Genomic DNA, 22,013 nt, shown 5'->3' with positions numbered 1-22,013 from the left:
CTGTTCAGGGCTGCAGGAGCAACTGTCCATTATTTTAATTGGATGATACTGGACTACGTTGGCAGCGTAAAACAGGTAAACGCCCCCTTTTAAATCAGTCTGCTCGGTCATTAGCTCAAAGCTAACCCTTCGACCAAGAAGAAAAGATGACAAGTATCGTACATTTCAGGCCGAATGGACTGAAGAATTCGCCTTTGTGGAGAGAGCAAATTCTGCGGTGTGTCTAATTTGCAAAGACAAAATTACATCGATGAAACGGTCGAATGTAAAGCGGCACTTCGACACGCGCCATGCTACCTTTGCATCAAAATACCCGGCAGGAGACGGCAGAAAGAAAGCGTGCCAAGAGCTACTGAGCAGGGTACAAGCTAGAGCTGCTGAGCAGGGTACAAGTTAGAGCTACTGAGCAGGGTACAAGCTAGAGCTGCTGAGCAGGGTACAAGCCAGAGCTACTGAGCAGGGTACAAGCCAGAGCTACTGAGCAGGGTACAAGCCAGAGCTACTGAGCAGGGTACAAGTTAGAGCTACTGAGCAGGGTACAAGCCAGAGCTACTGAGCAGGGTACAAGCCAGAGCTACTGAGCAGGGTACAAGTTAGAGCTACTGAGCAGGGTACAAGCCAGAGCTACTGAGCAGGGTACAAGCTAGAGCTACTGAGCAGGGTACAAGCTAGAGCTACTGAGCAGGGTACAAGCTAGAGCTACTGAGCAGGGTACAAGCCAGAGCTACTGAGCAGGGTACAAGCCAGAGCTACTGAGCAGGGTACAAGCTAGAGCTACTGAGCAGGGTACAAGCCAGAGCTACTGAGCAGGGTACAAGTTAGAGCTACTGAGCAGGGTACAAGCTAGAGCTACTGAGCAGGGTACAAGCTAGAGCTACTGAGCAGGGTACAAGCTAGAGCTACTGAGCAGGGTACAAGCTAGAGCTGCTGAGCAGGGTACAAGCTAGAGCTACTGAGCAGGGTACAAGCTAGAGCTACTGAGCAGGGTACAAGCTAGAGCTACTGAGCAGGGTACAAGCTAGAGCTACTGAGCAGGGTACAAGCTAGTGCTACTAAGCAGGGTACAAGCTAGAGCTACTGAGCAGGGTACAAGCTAGAGCTACTGAGCAGGGTACAAGCTAGTGCTACTGAGCAGGGTACAAGCTAGAGCTACTGAGCAGGGTACAAGCTAGAGCTACTGAGCAGGGTACAAGCTAGAGCTACTGAGCAGGGTACAAGCTAGTGCTACTGAGCAGGGTACAAGCTAGAGCTACTGAGCAGGGTACAAGCTAGAGCTACTGAGCAGGGTACAAGCTAGAGCTACTGAGCAGGGTACAAGCAGCCAGCAGCAACCCGGCAAGGTGACTATAATTCTGCTAGCTTTGCTGGATCTTTAGCAATAGTGAGGAACGGAAAAACCATTCACAGATGGCGAGTATGCTAATAAATAATATGCTAATATATGCTAATATAATATGCTAATAAATTCAGAGGCTTATTATACTGACATTTAGTTGAATTCACTTTTAAAATATATTATATGGCTCTCATTGAAATAAATTTCCAATTTTTTTGCTTTCATGGCTCTCTTAGTCAAAAAGGTTCCCGACCCCTGAGCTATTTCGTCTGCTTTTACCCTCCCATGTCAGCTAATCCCACCACCAATGGGCTCACTGCTTTGGGCTCATTGCTTTGGGTGTTTCTCGGGTGCATTCACAGCCTGATACAATATAATCTTCTGTTCTTGGGCTCACCGTAACACTGGCTGACATGTTCCTTCATTATTATGAACACACACAGTGTCTATTCTGGCTCCCACACACACACATCCTCTGCTGCCACAAATATTCACCGAAGCAGCAAATGTGGATGAATCTGCCGCTGAAAACCATTTCTAAAAAGCTGCTATTTCTGCACTGTTTGTGCCTTCGGTGACCTGCTGATTTAAAACAACTCTGAGTAATTTTTCTTTAAATGGGATCTGTTTTTGGAGGATGTTCCTCTTCAGATAATAAAGAACATTTAGAATATATTCCTACGAGCCTCTGCTTCTAGTGTTGGTCCCTGGATTTACGCACAGGTTCTTGCAGTCCAACTTCTCACCGCTAACTCACTGGGTGATGATGTCATGCATGTTCAATTCAATTTAATTCAATTTAACTTTATTTATAAAGCGCCAGATTACAACAAATATCATCTCAAGGCACTTAAGTAATAAAGTCCAATTCAAGCCAATTGGAATTCAATTCATTGTAATTATAATCCAATTAATTCATATGGAGCCAATTCAAAAATAATATCCGAGCTAAGGAAACCAACAGATTGGACCGGAACTTGTCTTCAGTCCAATCTCCCGTCCTGAGCCTGAGGGACTGTGGAAAGGAACGACTCCCTTTAACAGGAAGAAACTTCTGGCAGAACCAGAACCAGGAAGAAACCTCTGGCAGAACCAGAACCAGGAAGAAACCTCTGGCAGAACCAGGACCAGGAAGAAACCTCTGGCAGAACCAGAACCAGGAAGAAACCTCTGGCAGAACCAGAACCAGGAAGAAACCTCTGGCAGAACCAGAACCAGGAAGAAACCTCTGGCAGAACCAGAACCAGGAAGAAACCTCTGGCAGAACCAGAACCAGGAAGGGTCCATCCGCCTCGACCAGCTGGGGTTTGAGAAGACAGAAAAGAGGGAAAAGAGGGGGAAAAACACCATAACACCATTCAAAGGACCTGTTGTGATGTAGCTGGTGGGCTACATAAAGCCCGGAGCTCACGTTTAAAGTAAGTTTTCTCTAATTCTTCCTTTAGAAAAGCTGAATTAATCCGGCGGAATGTTCCTTTACTGTGAGCCTGTTTCCTAACATGCTGTGAAAGCTCAGAGAGCGTCTGGAGGTGAAAAGCCGCCCATGACAGTGTGTCTGTGTTTGCAGTAATTTACTGTGAAAGCTGCGAGCGTGCACGTGCGAACATGAATTAAACTGAAGGCTGCGTGCGCTCTGGGTGCCGTGCACTGACAATTACTCTCTAAAAAGCTACATGTGTCTGCCTGTGCTTGCAAGTGTAATTTCCAGTAAAAGCCCTGCGTTATTCCAGGTGTTTTTCTGCCCTGCAAAGCGGCCCGAGGCCCTGATGTCATTACTGTGAGAGCACGAAACAGGCCAAACATCAGCAGCAGCACCGAAAACCCAGATATACGCCGAGGTGACCTGAGGCCGGACCACCTGCTCGGTGTGGAATAACCTACGAGTCACCTGAAGTCTGTGAATGCAGCACAGCAAGCTGCTTTCACCTTAAAATACACCTGCATCTCGTTCTCCTTTCACTGAACAATCACACACTTACGTTAAAGTCCAAAAGACACGGCTGCACCGAGCTGAGTCACCCAGTAACGGAGGAGCTCGCAGTTTCATGACAGGTCACCCAATACAAATGAAGTCTGAAGAAGGTTACGGTGCTTTCAGGGTGTGATTTAAGAGCTATGCTTGGATGTTGGTCAAGGTTAGCTGGAACGGCAGCGAATTACCCCCGAGGGGTCGTCTTTTAACTAGTTGGTTGGTGGTTTAATCTCCAGTGAGTCAAATTGTCCCCACAATGCCCCTGATATGTCTGTAAGTGTTACAGTGGGGAAGAAAACACTGCGTGCTGCATAAAAAGTACATAAATATGATAAGAAGCGCTGTGTGAGTGTCTGAGAAACGCATGTAAAGCACTGCGTTGGGCCTGGAAAAGGTTAAAAAAGTGATAAATGTGGACCTGATGTCACGGTTTAGCTTTTTTCTGTCAGAGTTTAGGTTTTTTATGTCACAGTTTAGGTTTTTTATGTCAGAGTTTAGGTTTTTTATGTCACGGTTTAGGTTTTTATGTCACGGTTTAGGTTTTTATGTCACGGTTTAGGTTTTTTATGTCACGGTTTAGGTTTTTATGTCACGGTTTAGGTTTTTATGTCACGGTTTAGGTTTTTTATGTCATGGTTTAGGTTTTTATGTCACGGTTTAGGTTTTTTATGTCACGGTTTAGGTTTTTCTGTCAGAGTTTAGGTTTTTTATGTCACAGTTTAGGTTTTTTATCTCACGGTTTAGGTTTTTTATGTCACGGTTTAGGTTTTTATGTCACGGTTTAGGTTTTTATGTCACGGTTTAGGTTTTTATGTCACGGTTTAGGTTTTTTATGTCACGGTTTTGGTTTTTCTGTCAGAGTTTAGGTTTTTTATGTCAGAGTTTAGGTTTTTTATGTCACAGTTTAGGCTTTTTATGTCACAGTTTAGGCTTTTCTGTCACAGTTTAGGTTTTTTATGTCACAGTTTAGGTTTTTTATGTCACAGTTTAGGTTTTTTATGTCACAGTTTAGGTTTTTTATGTCACAGTTTAGGTTTTTTATGTCAAGGTTTAGGTTTTTTATCTCACAGTTTAGCTTTTTTATCTCACAGTTTAGGTTTTTTATGTCACAGTTTAGGTTTTGATCTTCATGTTTTCTGGTTCTTGCCATGTTTCTCACGTTAGTCTCACTCCGGTTTCATTGTCATCAGCTGCACTTCATCACTAATCACTCCCTCCACAGCATTAAGTCTCCTGGTTTCCTTTCACTCATTGCAGAATCCTCACCAACCCTTCATGCCACAGCTAAGATAAGTCTGGTTTCCTGCCTCATAGTCAGAGTCACAGAATTTATTTCATGCCTCATTTATTTAGCCTTGCCTTGTTTTTTCTAACATCAAGTTTTTATGTTTTGCTCCCTGTTTTTGTTGGAAATAAACCTTTTTTTTAACTTAAAAGAACTGCATCTGGGTCCTACCTTCCACCGATCGTGACACCCTCGACCTTTAAGCACGAGATTGAAATCCTGCTCAATCCTTTCCACACTTCCCTGGTGCTGTGATCACTTCGCTCCCACCTGCTAATGTTTCGGGTTAGGATGTTCTAACTCATTGGTTGCATGGCTGAAATGTTAAATAGGACAGTAAAGGGCATTAAAATGCTTTGCTTTTATTAGGAAGTCGTCGCCTTACTGCAACACTTTTAGCAGTAATCAATCAAATGTGACACCATGCACTGATTTCTGTAAAAAAACAGATCATTCATATCATGCATAGTTGATTTGGCTCGTTACTCCAGCAAAATGAATCCCTGTTTATGATATAACTTCATGGGAGAAACTGTAAAAGGGCTTTGCTGAATTATCTTTCTGTCAATTTAGATGATCTGATGTGGAATAAAGAGTCATTGAACATTTGATACTTCCTCATCCAGCTCTATCACACTCATTGTTGCGTCCTGCCTCAGGTTTCCCACAGATCCAACACATCTGACACAATATTTCAGTACCTTACATTTCTGATAGTTTTGGCACGAAGTCACGAAGCAGCAGTAAGAGAATAAAAGAAAAATAGCATGAAAGTCTCACTGTTTCCCATCTTTCTAACTTTTTCTGGAATCTGCTGCAAGCATTACCTGAATTCATCTATTTAAGTGTGATTAAGCTCACAAATGGGTAGAAGCTGCAGCCACCTGATAATTAACCGCAGTCCTGGAGGGGCAGGAACAGCCAGGACATTATTCACAGCCTGCATAAACAAACATGCATGGATGAACTGATCCAGATGTGCACTAACAGCACCGTATATTTCCATCTGTAGGGCTGGTTCGCACTCTCACCTCACCAGAGGGTACCGGGTTCATTCCCAGCTGCATGCATGCAGCTTGTCCCTGTGTGGCCCTGTGATGGACTGGCGGCCTGTCCAGGGCCCCGCCTCTCGCCCAATGACAGCTGGGACCCCCCTGGGTATAGAAAATGGATGGATGCTGTCTAAGACTACCATGAGGCCAAGTTGCCTGGGAGTTGGCCTCAGATCCAGCTGTCCAGGTGCCGCATTTATGGGTTTTAGCAACTATTTAAGAATTATACTTTGCACAAATGAGCTTTATTTTCTTGCATTTATGCTCATGATGAATCACTCAGTTTCCAGACATTGTCTTGTACAAATGACCCAAAGCTTCAGTTTCCAGGAATTATATTATGCCTGCATAATGAGCACAAGCTGCTCCACAACCCTGTAGAATTAACACAAACTCCAATTATCCTCTAAGAAATATCCTCGACTGAATAAAGAAACACAAGCTGTGTTTTCAGCATCCAGGAATCGTGAAGAAAGATAATTTCCAAGAATTCTCCACTGCTCTGTAATAGAAAGCATGAAGTGCTCCCATCCATGAATCCACACAGCCTGGGACTTTGTTCAGAAGCAGAACTCTTCTTGTTTAGGGATTTGCAACGACCCAGAAGTCGTGCAATGCCCAGAATTATTAAGCTTGAGCCAAGATCCACTGCGGTGTAATAAGGGCTGTGGGTGGTCCGGTGTTTATCTTTACCGGTGCCACAGTGGACCCTCGTCCCAGCACAGAAACCTCAGAAAACGAGTTCCCTGCAGGCACAGAAAGACCTAAAGCAACTCTTTTATGCTAAACCATGCAAAGCACTTCCTGTGAAAGAACAGACACTTTACTGCGGTTTCATTTCACTCATCTCCCCAGCTTCTTCCTCCTGAGTGATGATGAAGGTGCAGAAAGGAAGGTGTTTCATCACAGAGGAGATCGATGTTGGAAGTGACAACACACACCAATATGAGCGCACACCACACACACAGCATGGTGACACATGGAGGCGTAGGTGGGGACTTACAAACCTTCAACCTCCAGCCAATCGATAGCTGAGCACACACACACACACTCTATATGGATGACCTTCCATTTTCTCTGCTCGATAAAGGCCGACATCGCTGAAAGATCAGCACTATGAGAGGACAGAAGATAAATATTTTCCTCTCTCCCTCTTTTCTCGGAGGCTGTTTTTATGCAGTTTTGTTTTTTCACGGCACAGAGACAGTCGGATCCAGCGAGAGTCGCATGGAAAACCAAAGAAAACGTGCTTAAATAGGCTGAAAAATGCTCTTTGTCTGATGTCAGCTGCAGGGGGGGATACACATTTATACTATTAATCACCTTATATGCCCCATGCATGCAGAGACACTTCCCTTATGAAGCTTAAATTTCTTTTTTTGCTGTGATGAGACTCTCAATCCCAGCAGACGAGTGTGTAGAAATCCCTCTATAAGCATTTATAAGCACTAAAACATTTAGTTATACCTTAAAGCTATTAATAAAGGTCACAGGTGGGACCTACACGATTCTAAGGTGGATGAAGTGGTCCCAGTAGAGTGCCTGTGTAGAAATCCCTCCGTTAGCTCTCCTATAGCTGCAAGTAGCCACATAACAGAAGCTATGAGCTAACAGAGCTATAGCACACGTTCATTCATTCATTCTTCTTAAAGTATTGGTGAAATAAAGACAGATAATGCCTCTCTTTAATGTCTAGTTAGCCGCAGTTTAATGCAGCCACGTGCACATTTTCTATAAGGCAACATTTCAAAAGCCTGCTTTAAATTTCCTTCAAAACTTGTGAAAAAACATCCTCATTCACTCCGGTAAGAACGTCCATCTTACTCAAAGTCGTCGTTCACGTTGTCAAAATCTGATAAATATCCTGCCATGTTGCACAAAACTATCAGCAGCAAACTCTGTGTGAAGTTAGCCGACTGTCACAGAGCACGGAGTGAATAAACTGTGCTGCAGGGGGGCGTGTGGATGAAGTGGTCCCAGTAGAGTGCCTGTGTAGAAATCCCTCCGTTAGCTCTCCTATAGCTGCAAGTAGCCACATAACAGCAGCTATGAGCTAACAGAGCTATAGCACACGTTCATTCATTCATTCTTCTTAAAGTATTGGTGAAATAAAGACAGATAATGCCTTATTTAGAGGCTGCATCCTCTAAGCCCCGTTCACTCCGTTATATGGATCTCCAGTTATCTAAATATCTTCTGAAGGACGCCGACTTTCACCAAACTGTTCTCAGTGAGCAGATGAACGAATTTCATGCCAGAAATAAGGTCCAGGTTTAAAAGAAACAAACGTCTCCTTTAACATAAGGAATAAATGATCAACTTTTCATAAAATATTAACACAAATTAATCATGTCAAAACTCTATAAAAGCATATTTTACTGCAAACTGACTGTATTCCTGTAGAAGTGGGTCTCTATACACCTGCTATGCTTTTATGTCTGTCTCCTTCTCTTCATATAAAGCGGGTTTTATCAGGCTGAATTTCATTAAATCTGTCTTCTCCGGGTGCTTTGATCCCTTTCTGGTCGTCACCAGGTCGCGTCCTGCCACTTGCTGTGGATTGAAATGACACTCAGCAGACAGATTGTTGTTTTTTTCTTGGTTGTTTTCTTCTTTCAGAGTCAGAATGGTGCCCTTTCAGTTAAAAACTTCTTAAACGCTTTAAAAAGCCACAGAGGAGTGTGTGGAGAATGAAGAGCAGGAGGTGGTGGGAAGAGAAAGAACAGAAATTAGCAGGAAGAGGTGGAGGATGAGGAGGAAAGACGTGGGAGAGGGATTAAGAGGAGGTTGAAGGAACATACAATCGGCCGGGGACTAAATCTAAATGAAGAAAATCAGAAACATGGAAGAATTTATTGATATAAAAAACCTTCTGCTATAGGAAAACTTTATAAAGCGCTACAGAAGCTGTAGAATATGCCACAAAGCACCACTGACTCCACCATCTGAAACTGAAGGACTGAAGCATTAAGCAGCACAGTTCACCATGAAGGATCCAACAGGACTGGACTGTCTTATTGAAGGGTATTGATGATGACGTTTGTTGTGATTTGGCACTATTGAGCTGAATTGAACGAGGAGTCAAAGGTCAAAGGTAACACTAAAGCAGCCTGGGATGTCAGTCAATACAACCACTTTAAGCCAAACACTCAACAAAGATGTGTTTTACGTAAAAAAGTGACCACTGCTTCAAGAAGACAACAGAACAAAAACTATCTGAGTTCACCAAAAGGAATGCAATCTGTTGGTTTCCTTAGCTAGGATATTATTTTTTCAATTGGCTCTATATGAATTAATTGGATTATGATTACAATGAATTGAATTCCAATTGGCTTTAATTTGACTTTATTACTTAAGTACCTTGAGATGACAATTGTTGTAATCTGGTGCTATATAAATAAAATTAAATTGAATTGAATTGAATTTAATATAAGGCTAGTCAATTAGGGCTGCAACTTACGACTATTTTGATAGTCCTCGTCATCGATTATTGAAACGATTAATCGACTAATCGGTTAATTACTAATCAAAACAATCTAAAACTGAAAAAGGATACATTCAAGCCATATTTCATCTTGACTTTTAACATTAACTGAAAATGCTAAGAATAGTTCGGCTGTAATGCACCAACAGTCAGATTAATACCAAAAAGTGAAAAATAATACAGCCTGGTTGTAACTTTGGACTGTGAAGCTGAATAAAACAGTTTTAATGTTGCACTTTGATGTTAAAATCTAAGACAACTCCGCTTATTTACAGCTAGCAGGCTACGCTAACTAGCTAAATATCTTACCATGGTGAGTCGGCTTTACAAAACTTGCAGGTAATCTTTTTTTTCTGGGTGTTGAGGCTGAAATGCTCCCAGACCCTGGACACTTTTGGACAAGAGGACGATAATTCAGCCGCAGCCATTTCGCTGTTTCTACAGGTCATCTCCCGCTATTATTTACCGTAATGCGCATGCGTCTCTGAGCAGAGATAGGAGGGAAGTGAGATGACTCACTCCGTACGAAAAATGATGTTCAGCTCGACAGCGTGAAAAAGACGTGATGACGTAATCGACAATTATCAACAATTAAATACATCCGCGACTAATTATGTTTTCGATTTTTGTCGACTAATCATTGCATCCTTATAATCAATTGATAATAAATTGCATATTTGTAATACAGCCATCATCAGAAGGACACCATCACCAGGGGAAAGCATGGGAAGGATGTTGTTCTTTATGATTTTATTTAATTTTCTAATTCTACTTTTTCATCAGCATGACCTGGGAATCAGAACTGAAGGCATTACTGAATGACTGCAAATTCACAAAAACATCTATTTCAATCATCCAATGAATTTAGAAGAGGAGCAAGTTTCTCCATCAGAACCACATCCTGTTCAAGTGTCACTCAAGAGGTTTAAAATGAAACATTTACATCCACAAATAACTGACTGTGGGGTTGAATATCCATTTTCTGTTGCTTTTGGTTTGCTTTTCCTCTTATTTTTCACTTTCTTTTTCTATATCAAGCTCAGAAATATGTTTTAACCTTTGAAGCGATGGGCACGTTGTGTTGATCAAATGATATAAACTCCCCCAAAATCAATGCTAATTCAATGCACCGAAACAGGAAAAATGCCAGAGGGGGGAGCAAAGAATAGTAATTGCAGGTAAGGATGTTTGCAGAAGAAAATTCTAAAGCTTTGAGAAAGATTAAAAATCTGTCAGCAGTACAAAAATGTGGCTCAACACTGAAAGATGATAAGATTGAAATGCATTTCCTCTGCAGGGTTTGTATTTTCCTGGATAATAAAATGAAATTATCAAGTCACATTGAGCAAATGTGGACCTCTCATGGGTGGGTCATCGCTTCATCCACCCCTTAAGGTGCTGCTGACCCCCCGAAGAGGTCACCACGAACGCTTTGGACCCAGCTGGAAAGACTTCAGCTAAAATCTCAAAAGCATCTTTCAGATTGGACAAACCGCCCACGTACACAAAGGTGTAGTTTGAGGTTTGAATCCACATTTAGTGTCCGGCTGCAGGTTTCTGTTGGCCAACAGCGGTTTTTTTCATCCACATAAAGTCACTGACCAAAGCGAGCCGTGGATCTATCTTATCAAGCTGCACGGGGGGGCAGTAAGCTGGCCGTGAAGCGCTGCCCACCGGAGCCGTTTCTCCCTCTGAAAGGTAGAAAATGTGGCTGTACTTCCAGTGTTTTCTGTCACCGCTTTGTTAGCTTTTTAGGAGAAAACTCAACCAATAATGCTCAGAACAAACACTTAATATGTACCTCCACCTGTCGTCCCCCCCCCCCGCACACACACACACACACACTAATTTGGTCCTCACATGATAGAAGATGGGAGAGGAAAGAAGACTGCCGTCACCATGGCAACAGACTTCCCCCTCCTATACACACTCTCATCCACTCAGTTGTGGAGTGTTGATTTGTGTGTGTGTGTGTGGATAGAAGAAGGGAGACGGAGGTAACAGAGTAAAAGCATTTCTGTGTGTGTGAGATAAAGAGTGTGTGCACGTGTGTGTGTGCACGTGTGTGTGATGGGTTTGCTAAGGTCAGACGCTCACTGTGGAATACAAATCTGTCATGGCTGACACACTTCCTCCCTCCCTCCACCTCCACCTCACTCCCTCTGCCCTTCGCTTGACCCTCCCATCTCTAACTCTCTTCTCCTCCTCTTTTCTCTCCTTCCATCCATATCTTTGGGATCTTTTCTCAAGCATCAATAGAATCGTGTCGGCTGATTGAATCTTACTTCTAATCCCCTCTGTTTTTAGTACTCTTTTTCTTCTTCTTCCTTTTCTCTCCATCCATCCATCCATCCATCCATCCCACTCCTCTCTGACACTCCCTGCCCTTAGCTTACCCTCCTTGTTAATCTCTCCTTTTGCTTCATTGTATTTCATCCCATCTTTCTTCCATATCCCCATCTATCTTTTCTCCCCCAGCATCCACAGAATCACGGAGGCTGATTGGATTTTTTTCTTACCCTCTTTTTATAAGCAGTCTTTTCACACTCTCCCTGTTCCTCTGCATCCATCCTGATCATCTCTTTACCTCCTCTCCTCCAGCAGCCAGGAAATCATCTGGCATTGCTTCCTATTTTGCTCTTTCTGTGTCTTGTAGATATTACTTGACTGCCGTTAGTGTTGAAAGATGAGAAGAGGAAAAGAAAAGAAGCTAATAGAGAAAACAGGGTAAAATAACTTCGAATGAAGACACTAAATACTAAAAAATAAAAGGAGTTTCACATTTTTTCCAATTCAGTCTCTTTATATACAATATATTTACATGTATATTGCAATAAAATGTATGGAATTAACCATTCAATCCTTGCACTTAGCCTGTTTATGCATTTAGCTTTGATCCAAAGCAACTTATAAGTGAGGATGTAGCATCACAGCTAACATCAAAGCTAGCAATAAGCTACGTAGAAGGAATCCACCAGTCAGGTTCTGTCAGGGGTGACAGGTACAGAGGGAAGTACAGAGGGAGAAAGTGCAGTAAAGGGCCTGTTAATTCATGATTTGACTGATTACTTCAGTTTAAGGGAAATTCTCAAACTGATTCCTGAGGATGTGATGGTGACATGAATATAGCCGTTATGAGCAGAATCAGCAGCTCAAGTTTGCTGTGCACCTGTAGCTGTACTCACAATAAATAACTGAACGAACGTGAGAAAGCAACATTTAGTTATACCTTAGAGCTATTAATAAAGGTCACAGGTGGGACCAACACGATTCTAAGGTGGATGAAGTGGTCCCAGTAGAGTGCCTGTGTAGAAATCCCTCCGTTAGCTCTCCTATAGCTGCAAGTAGCCACATAACAGCAGCTATGAGCTAACAGAGCTATAGCACACGTTCATTCATTCATTCTTCTTAAAGTATTGGTGAAATAAAGACAGATAATGCCTTATTTAGAGGCTGCATCCTCTAAGCCCCGTTCACTCCGTTATATGGATCTCCAGTTATCTAAATATCTTCAGAAGGACGCCAACTTTCACCAAACTGTTCTCGGTGAGCAGATGAACGTGTTTCATGCCAGAAATAAGGTTTAAAAATACCGGAGTTCCCCTTTAAGGCTAGTTGTCCAGCCATCATGATGCAATTAAGAGCAATTAAAAGTAATCAAATGAACACATGAATAATAAAAAACAGAAATGAGCCCTGTGACTTGGATAGTGACACAATAAAGAAGAAAAACAATTAAAGTTACAAAAGAAAAAGGAAAACTCCAACATCCGGTTAGAAAACATGGAGATATAGAAAAATAAACCTATTCACTGAAAGACAACTGGCTGCAAATTGAATGGAAAAGACTGAGTCACTCAAGGAAACAAGAAAAACTCAATTAAGAAAGGAGAGCAGGACGGGCTGAGATTATTAAACAACAAAAGAAACAATTAGAAACACGAGTGTCGCCCGGTTAAAGCCCTGAACACTGAGGGCTGCACAGACAGATGAAACAAAACTAAATGAACCAAGGACCTGCCAATAACAGATGTGAAGAAGAAAGGACAAGGAGACGAGGAGAGAGTGATAAATTATGCCAGGAATGTATGAGCTGAAGACAAAGAGCATTCTATTTTTGGGTTAATCGCTCTGTTGAAACTGTGCTTACAGTGATCCTTTCCTAAGGCTGGACTCAGATTCAGCCTCTGTTCTCCCGTAAGTGGACCTTTAACACTGTAATCAAATGTGACTTAAACCACTTTAACATCTCAAGTCAGGTGCTTCGGTGGTTAAGGTGGTATCTGTCTGATAGAAAGTGTTTTTTTTCATGCACGGAGTCCCACAGGGCTCTGTCCCATGTCCACTGTTGTTCTCATTGTATGTGGCACCACTGAGTCAGACTTAGTTTGGATCAACTCCAGTTTAGCAGCAGTGACAAGTTGGTCGTCAGCAAACTTTCCAAACTAAACTGTTGGTGATTGGAGCCGAACAACTGAGTCTAATGAATCTTTTGTTTGAACAGCCGCCTTTTTTTTAGCATTGTGAGGATCAGACATAACTTTTCCTGCAGTTCTTGTCCATGCCTTTGTGACTTTGTGACATGGCTTCCAGGCTGGATTAATGTAATGCCTTACCATCAGGATTACCTTGGAAAGGTTTTAGAGGTCTGCAGATGTTAAAAATGCAGCAGCTCACATTATGCCTGAATCCGCTAAATATGGTCATGTCACACCTGTCCTTGTTTCACTTCAGGGGCTTCCAGTTAAGATTAGAGCAGATTTTAAAGTATTGCTGTTGATTTACAGAATATTAAATGGCAGACTGACCTTGTGAAGCTGTACGTAACCGTGCACTTACTGTGCTTTTAGGGGATTGGTCTTCTTGAGGTCTCAAGGGTCAAGAAAACGACGGCTGGAGAGTGAACATTTTCATACCGTGCATCAGGCGAATTCTAACGAGGTTTTTAAAGCAAAACTAAAGACCCATTTGGTTGATACTGTGCACGGGTTCTGGTGTGTTTTTACCCTCTTCTGATGTCTTAAAATTGTGTTTTAACACTTTGTTTCTGTGACGGTGTATCCTGTGAAGCACTTTGTGCTCTAACCGTGCTCTAAATGTGTTCTAAAAGTGTTCTAAACGTGCTCTAAAAGTGCTCTAAATTTGTTCTAAACGTGTTCTAAACGTGTCCTAAATGTGTTCTAAACGTATCCTAAATGTGTTCTAAACGTGTTCTAAACGTGCTCTAAACGTGTTCTAAACGTGCTCTAAACGTGTTCTAAACGTGCTCTAAACGTGTTCTAAACGTGTTCTAAACGTGTTCTAAACGTGCTCTAAACGTGTTCTAAACGTGTCCTAAACGTGTTCTAAACGTGTTCTAAACGTGTCCTAAACGTGTCCTAAACGTGTCCTAAACGTGTTCTAAACGTGTTCTAAACGTGTCCTAAACGTGTCCTAAACGTGTCCTAAACGTGTTCTAAACGTGTTCTAAACGTGTCCTAAACGTGTCCTAAACGTGTTCTAAACGTGTCCTAAACGTGTTCTAAACGTGTTCTAAACGTGTCCTAAACGTGTCCTAAACGTGTCCTAAACGTGTTCTAAACGTGTTCTAAACGTGTCCTAAACGTGTTCTAAACGTGTCCTAAACGTGTTCTAAACGTGTTCTAAACGTGTCCTAAACGTGTCCTAAATGTGTTCTAAACGTGTTCTAAATGTGTTCTAAACGTGTTCTAAACGTGTTCTAAACGTGCTCTAAACGTGCTCTAAACGTGTTCTAAACGTGCTCTAAACGTGTTCTAAACGTGTTCTAAACGTGCTCTAAACGTGCTCTAAACGTGCTCTAAACGTGTTCTAAACGTGCTCTAAAAGTGCTCTAAACGTGTTCTAAACGTGTCCTAAACGTGTCCTAAACGTGTCCTAAACGTGTTCTAAACGTGTTCTAAACGTGTCCTAAACGTGTTCTAAACGTGTCCTAAACGTGTCCTAAATGTGTTCTAAACGTGTTCTAAATGTGTTCTAAACGTGTTCTAAACGTGTTCTAAACGTGCTCTAAACGTGCTCTAAACGTGTTCTAAACGTGCTCTAAACGTGTTCTAAACGTGTTCTAAACGTGCTCTAAACGTGCTCTAAACGTGCTCTAAACGTGTTCTAAACGTGCTCTAAAAGTGCTCTAAACGTGTTCTAAACGTGTCCTAAACGTGTCCTAAACGTGTCCTAAACGTGTTCTAAACGTGTTCTAAACGTGTCCTAAACGTGTTCTAAACGTGTCCTAAACGTGTCCTAAATGTGCTCTAAACGTGTTCTAAACGTGTTCTAAACGTGTTCTGAATCTGTTCTAAACATGTTCTAAACATGTCCTAAACGTGTTCTAAACGTGTCCTAAACGTGTTCTAAACGTGTTCTAAACGTGTTCTAAACGTGTTCTAAACGTGTTCTAAACGTGTTCTAAACGTGTTCTAAATGTGTTCTAAACGTGTTCTAAACGTGTCCTAAACGTGTTCTAAACGTGTTCTAAACGTGTTCTAAATGTGTTCTAAACGTGTTCTAAACGTGTTCTAAAAGTGCTCTAAACGTGTTCTAAACGTGTTCTAAACGTGTTCTAAACGTGTTCCTGTGCAGGAATGCTGACGAATCCTCTTGGCTCAGGCTCAACCAGGGACTGCTGAGCTGTTGAAATCTTTTATTCAGCATGGACACAGGACACAGATTCTTCTTACAAAACTCCAACCATCAGTGCCCTCATTTCCCAAGAATTGAAAGACAATTTAACACAACAGTAAAACATTTCCAAACCTTTTAACTTTAGATTTGTTGATATTTAAAGAAAACCCATCTCTGCTAAAGAAACTCATTTGAGATCGAAGATGTTTTTCAGATTGTCTGGTAATGGAATTTGTACTTTTCTGTCGCATCTGTCAGCGTTTTATCAAAATAATTCATATTTACAGGGACAAAGAAGAGAGATGTCAGTCCATCATAAGCTGCAGTTACATGAACAATCACTTCCATGTTTTTGTTGTTAACACAGAGAGCCGATTTGGGCTGCTTTAAGCTGGCGTTCTCAAGGGCAACTATGGGGAGGAGAATCCCCACATGATAAAAAACATACAGCAGACACACAAAGGCTGTTCTCCTGAATCTGAGACCAAATTCAATCATTTACTAAGTCACAGCACAGATTAGTGTCAGAATTTACCCATGGAGGTTATTTTTCTGCCTGCAGGAAGAATATCAAAGAGCCTAAAGGTGTAGAAGGATGACCCGGGCGGATCAGAGAAATAAAGAAGGAGTCGTAGAAGAATCAAACTGTCATACATGAGGTTCTGAGGGAGAAGGAAACTGAATGGATACGGGAAATAATAGAGGAAAAAGAAGAAGCCGTCACATAGATAGGACGAAAATATGAGTGGACGAGGATTAAAGCTGAGATCTCATTTCAGATCAGACCTACAAAAGGATTTATGTGAAACACCCAGAGGGGGGGGGGGGCTGTAAAACAGAGAAGTAGACAATTGCCTTTTTGCCTTTTACTGGACCTTCACTCACTGCTAAGTGCTCTAATCATCAGCTTAAAAAATTCATCAAAAACATTTTCAACTGAAAAATAAAACCGCTGTAGAATATGAATGTTAAAACCAGGTCGGCTGCAGCCAGGACATTTCCTGTTTGGTAATAAATCAGCGTCCATCCAACTGACTGCTAACAAACTCTCCATGAAGTTAACAAGACGTTGCATAAAACAGTATATATTGGGATGTATGGGACCGGGATATATTACTGCAAGTTCCCTGACATTTACCGTATTTTCCACACTATAAGACTCACCTGATTATAAGACTCACCCGAGTATAAGACTCACCTGAGTATAAGACTCACCTGAGTATAAGACTCACCTGAGTATAAGACTCACCTGAGTATAAGACTCACCTGAGTATAAGACTCACCTGAGTATAAGGCGCAGCCTCAATCTTGGGGTCCATTTCTGAACTTAACCATACATAAGGCTCACCTGATTATAAGGCTACGTATTACCTAATGTTCTCTGATTGGTTTATCGCTGCCAGCACACATCGTGCATGCATTACGTTCCTGAGTCAGCGGGAAATGGTCCGACGGTCAAGGACGACATCATCGGTGGTTTTTACACTTTATAAACTTATAAACTGCACATCGGTCTGCATCACCCATCAGACTGAAGAACAGACTCACTGGGACATGGGCAGAAGCTTTAATGACACGATTCAGTCGCTGAGTACGAGCTCCAGACAATCCTCGCCCCATTCAGAGCGAATGTCTGAGATCCGCCTGGATTCACACCAAAGGCAAAGCGAGCGACGGAAGCGGCCAGTTGCCGTTAATTTCCAATGTACAGAGTGAAGAGGCGCGGCTAAAGTGAACGTGGCGAGAAGGGAGAGCGCTGAGTGATGCGGAGGGGGCTTAATGCCCCGATGAATGCTCGCGGTAAATTCAAAATGGCGGTATATTATATGGCGCACGGCCGTTTTTTGAGAAAATGTAAGGCTTTTAGGTGCCTTATGATGCAGAAAATACGGTAATTACCATCAGGGTTCATCAACAGACGGGAGAAACTCCAATCATCTACATTCTTATCCTTGCACATCATGTTCATGCATGTCACAGAGCTACGAATCTTTGCTTGGCTCACAATTCGATTTAATTACGATAATGTTGAGTATACGTTCTGTATATTACATACAAGGGACCCACCCTTGAAGTTCACTGATTTATATGATGGGTCCTCCTCCTCCTTATTTTTTTAATCCATTAGCTGGGCTTTTATTTGGCTTCAGAGTTCAGGTAAAGCTGTTACTGCAGAAGACAATCCGCCTTCACTGCAGCTCCAAGAACTTCAACAGTGGGCGAAACCCACAGTTCTCTGTAACTAAATATGCCCTGAGAACATTTTTCCTGAAACCTGCCAGAGATTTGAAGATTAAAGTTGGAACCCAAAGCTGAAAGGGCCTCTTTAATGCTTGAATTATTTGTTTGGCTGTCCGTGTTCAGTGAGGTTGCAGATGTTTGGTCAGGGATAAAAAAGCTAAAGTGGTTCCTCACATTAGTTGCATTACTACAATGATACGATTGTATGATGTAGATTTTATCAAGATTGTGCTTTACAGTTTCACCAAAGTGAGTCCAGATGTGCACTTAGGTTTTTAACCACTTCCCTCTGAGCTCTGGCTGCCTTCACTGTTTTAACCAAAAGGTCCCAGCAATGCCAGCAATGCTAGCAATGCTAGCTGTGTTTCTCCTCCCCTGCTACTGCTTTCTTCTTTAGCATTTTATGGTAGCTGAATGGAACACAACGCATGCATCTTTATTGTTCTCCTCAGGCCCGAAAACAGCAATTATTATTGGTTTATTATTATTATTATTTCTCGATTATGAGCCGTAAATGCATTAATGCAGAATTGTTCACATCCACATCAAGATGCATGTTAGAATTAGGAAATTCCCTCGTCTCTGGCGTGCATAATTAGCAGCTTCCTGTTTAGTGTGTGTTGTGCTGTAGAGATAACAGAAAATGGAATAAATTGCCCATCTCATCTCTTAAGATAACTATCGTGTTTTGGACTGACACAATTAGAGAAACCGGAGCACTTTTACACTCTTTGTCTTTGTCCATCTCTTAAAAAGTCTTTTGTTTTTGTTATAATTGCTTTTTCACACCATGCAGCTGCTGAGTGGGGCCAGTCTTTTTAGTTAATGTCTGAAGACTCCTGTAATTGCTCACAATTCAGATCAGGTCAGCTAACGGGACACTGTTGTGCTTTTTGGTAAGAGACAGGATAGTTTTGGGTTTAACCAAAGCTGAAAAAAACACTTCCTGTTGGTGATGCAGTTAGAAAAAAGGCAAAAAGTTGACTTGATAGGCTGAGGATACACGACTTATTTCCCCAAATCCAATGGAGATGGAAAACCAGTTAAGCTCCAACAACAGAAAATACAGCCAGTGGAAATAAATAAAAGCTTTAATTTAGCAGAGATATGTTGAACTTGAGTAATTTACAACAGAAAATTAATTGAATACTTTAGGATCGTGGCCAGTAGTAAGAGCACTTTCCTCTTTTTAATACACTGAGCTTTAACTTCTTCAGGACAGCTGATCTGGTTGTTCCTTTTAGCAAGTCTCCCAGAGGCTGAACTACAAGGTTTGTCTGCATTACTCAGGTGGAAGATAACAGTTTATATCTGCGTCCCTCTACCATAGATGTGTGGCCTATCGATATGACATGTTAGGGAGCATCTCCACCTGCATGACAAACCTCTAAACCTGTGTTTGCTAGTATTACATTTAAGTAAAATATCAATTTGTACATTGGATGCACATCGGAGGCATTTTAAGTACATGAGAGAACAAAACCATGTCCTGTATGTGTGTGTGCACGTGTGTGCACGTGTGTGTGCACGTGAGTGTGTGTGTAAAGAGTCATCCAAGGATCAAGAGGACTGGCATTCTCAAGGGTAACAAGGTGGTATACTGACACACACACACACATTTCTCGTGGGACTGTCTGATTGGCCGCTGTGAGCCTGCTGAGATGTTGGGTTCCCGTGGTGATCGTAACCAAGCGATAACACCAACCATCTGACCCTCTTAATGTCTTTGTATGTGTTGCCATCTGTGCTGCTGGCTCAGGGGAGAAAGCCATCGAGCAGTGATTAAGGCCGAGACAAACGGCGACAGAAAGAATGACACGAAGCTGCACAAAACTGAACATATCTTAAAGATCTTAAAGTATCTTATTTTACTTTACTTATGGAACATAAGTAATACTGTTCAGGACTACACCCATAACCAGAGTTGTTATTTAGATAAGTAGAATTACTCTTATAAGTAGATATATCTTTGTCAGTGAGGTGGAGAACTAGTTAGCTACAGCAGTGCTAGCTTGTTCGTAGCTCACTGTGTGCTCACTTTTGCCATTTTTACACCAAAAGTAGCATGTTTGAAGTTTTTTAAATGCATATTCACCTGCTAAAATGAGCCAATAAAGTATGTCCCATTGTGTGCTCCTTAGCTAACTACAGCAGCATGAAGGTGTAATAATACACCGTCTGCTGCACGCTGCGTTGGACCACAGCTTCTGATTAGACCAGTTTATTAGTCCTAACGGGACCGTGAGCATCAGCTCCACAGAGCAGGAATGAGACTGAGCTTCAAGGAATGACTGCAGAAAATTAGAGCCCACGCCCATATGTGGTGTTACATCCTGTGGAGTCATTTGGTAGATGAATGAATAGCGATTAAACCCATTCAAAAGCCAGAATTAAGTGCGTTAATGAGTTTTTTTACTCGTTTAATGGTATCATACTTAGTATACCTTGTACAATAATTAGTATTGTACTTATTACACTGTACATTAATAGTGTAGCAGTTTTATAGCAAGCAGTTAACAAGTGCTTAAACAACAATTATCTATTGCAGTCATTGCATTGCCTGTAATTGTCAACCACTCTGGGTCTTGAGATTATCACAAAGGAACTACTACAACATTTCACACACTTTAGCCCCTTTCACACATGAAATACATAACATTAAAGGCTTAATCAATCTGTTTCACTGATGGCATTCAATCATTCACACTTCTGTCACTTTTATCTAAATGTTCGTGACCTTTATTTCATAAAATACCAGTTAATATGACAGAAAGATCAAAGGTATCACGTGAGATCGGATGGTTGAAAATATCATAAATACTGATATAACTGCTAAATGTTTAAATGGTTAGACAGCCTGCAGCCGGCTTTAGCTGCAGCTTAAAGAATACAGTGTGAGAGGAAAGTTTAAACTGTAATAAGCTGTAATTATTCATTTATTACAGTTAATCATACGTCCAATTAACCCACAACTATCATGCTGCCTGTTCATGTGACTGCTGCAGTTTACACTTATGTTGAAAATGTAAGTTTATGATCTGACATATTAGGATTTCCATCCCAAAAGTGTTAAAAATGCATATGAGCTGTTCAGGGTGCATCCTGGAGGGAGGGATGGATGGATGGATGATGGATGGATAGATGGATGGAGGGATGATGGATGGATGGATGATGGATGGATGGATGGAGGGATGGATGAATGGATGGAGGAAGGGATGGATGGATGGAAGGATGGATGGATGGATGGAGGGATGGATGGATGGATGGAGGGATGGATGGATGGATGGATGGAGGAAGGGATGGATGGATGGATGGATGGAGGGATGGATGATGGATGGATGGATGGAAGGATGGATGGATGGATGGATGGAGGGATGGATGGAGGAAGGGATGGATGGATGGAGGAAGGGATGGATGGATGGATGGATGGAGGGATGGATGGATGGAAGGAGGAAGGGATGGATGGAGGGATGGATGGAGGGATGGAGGGATGGATGGAGGAAGGGATGGATGGATGGAGGAAGGGATGGATGGATGGAAGGATGGATGGATGGATGGAGGGATGGATGGATGGATGGAGGGATGGATGGAGGGATGATGGATGGAGGAAGGGATGGATGGATGGAGGAAGGGATGGATGGATGGAAGGATGGATGGATGGATGGAGGGATGATGGATGGATGGAGGGAGGGACAGATGGATGGATGGATGGATGGATGGACGGATGGATGGATGGAAGGATGGATGGATGGATGGAGGGATGGATGGATGGAGGGATGGATGGAGGGATGATGGATGGATGGAGGGAGGGACAGATGGATGGATGGATGGATGGATGGATGGAGGGAGGGACGGATGGATGGATGGATGGATGCGTACAACCCTTACAGGCCATGCTAGCATAGATCCCATCACCCTCCTTGTAACACACGTTGTCAGATGATTGGTTAATAGTTAGCTGGTTAGTTAGCTTATTTGGAGTCTTCAGCTCGGCCACTAATATA

The 22,013-nt window shown here is 42.1% G+C and overlaps 1 protein-coding gene across 2 annotated transcripts in view; it reads right to left on the bottom strand.

Annotated features, from left to right (window-relative positions):
• dcc (DCC netrin 1 receptor) overlaps positions 1-22,013 on the bottom strand; it is a 277,918-nt gene that overhangs the window by 132,957 nt on the left and 122,948 nt on the right. The gene's annotated exons all lie outside the window — the stretch shown is intronic.

Source organism: Leuresthes tenuis, unplaced genomic scaffold (genome assembly GCF_036924035.1).
Source record: "Leuresthes tenuis unplaced genomic scaffold, fLeuTen1.0.hap1 SCAF_19, whole genome shotgun sequence".
NCBI classification, from domain to species: Eukaryota; Metazoa; Chordata; class Actinopteri; order Atheriniformes; family Atherinopsidae; genus Leuresthes; species Leuresthes tenuis.
This window is presented reverse-complemented; position numbering and strand designations above follow the sequence as displayed.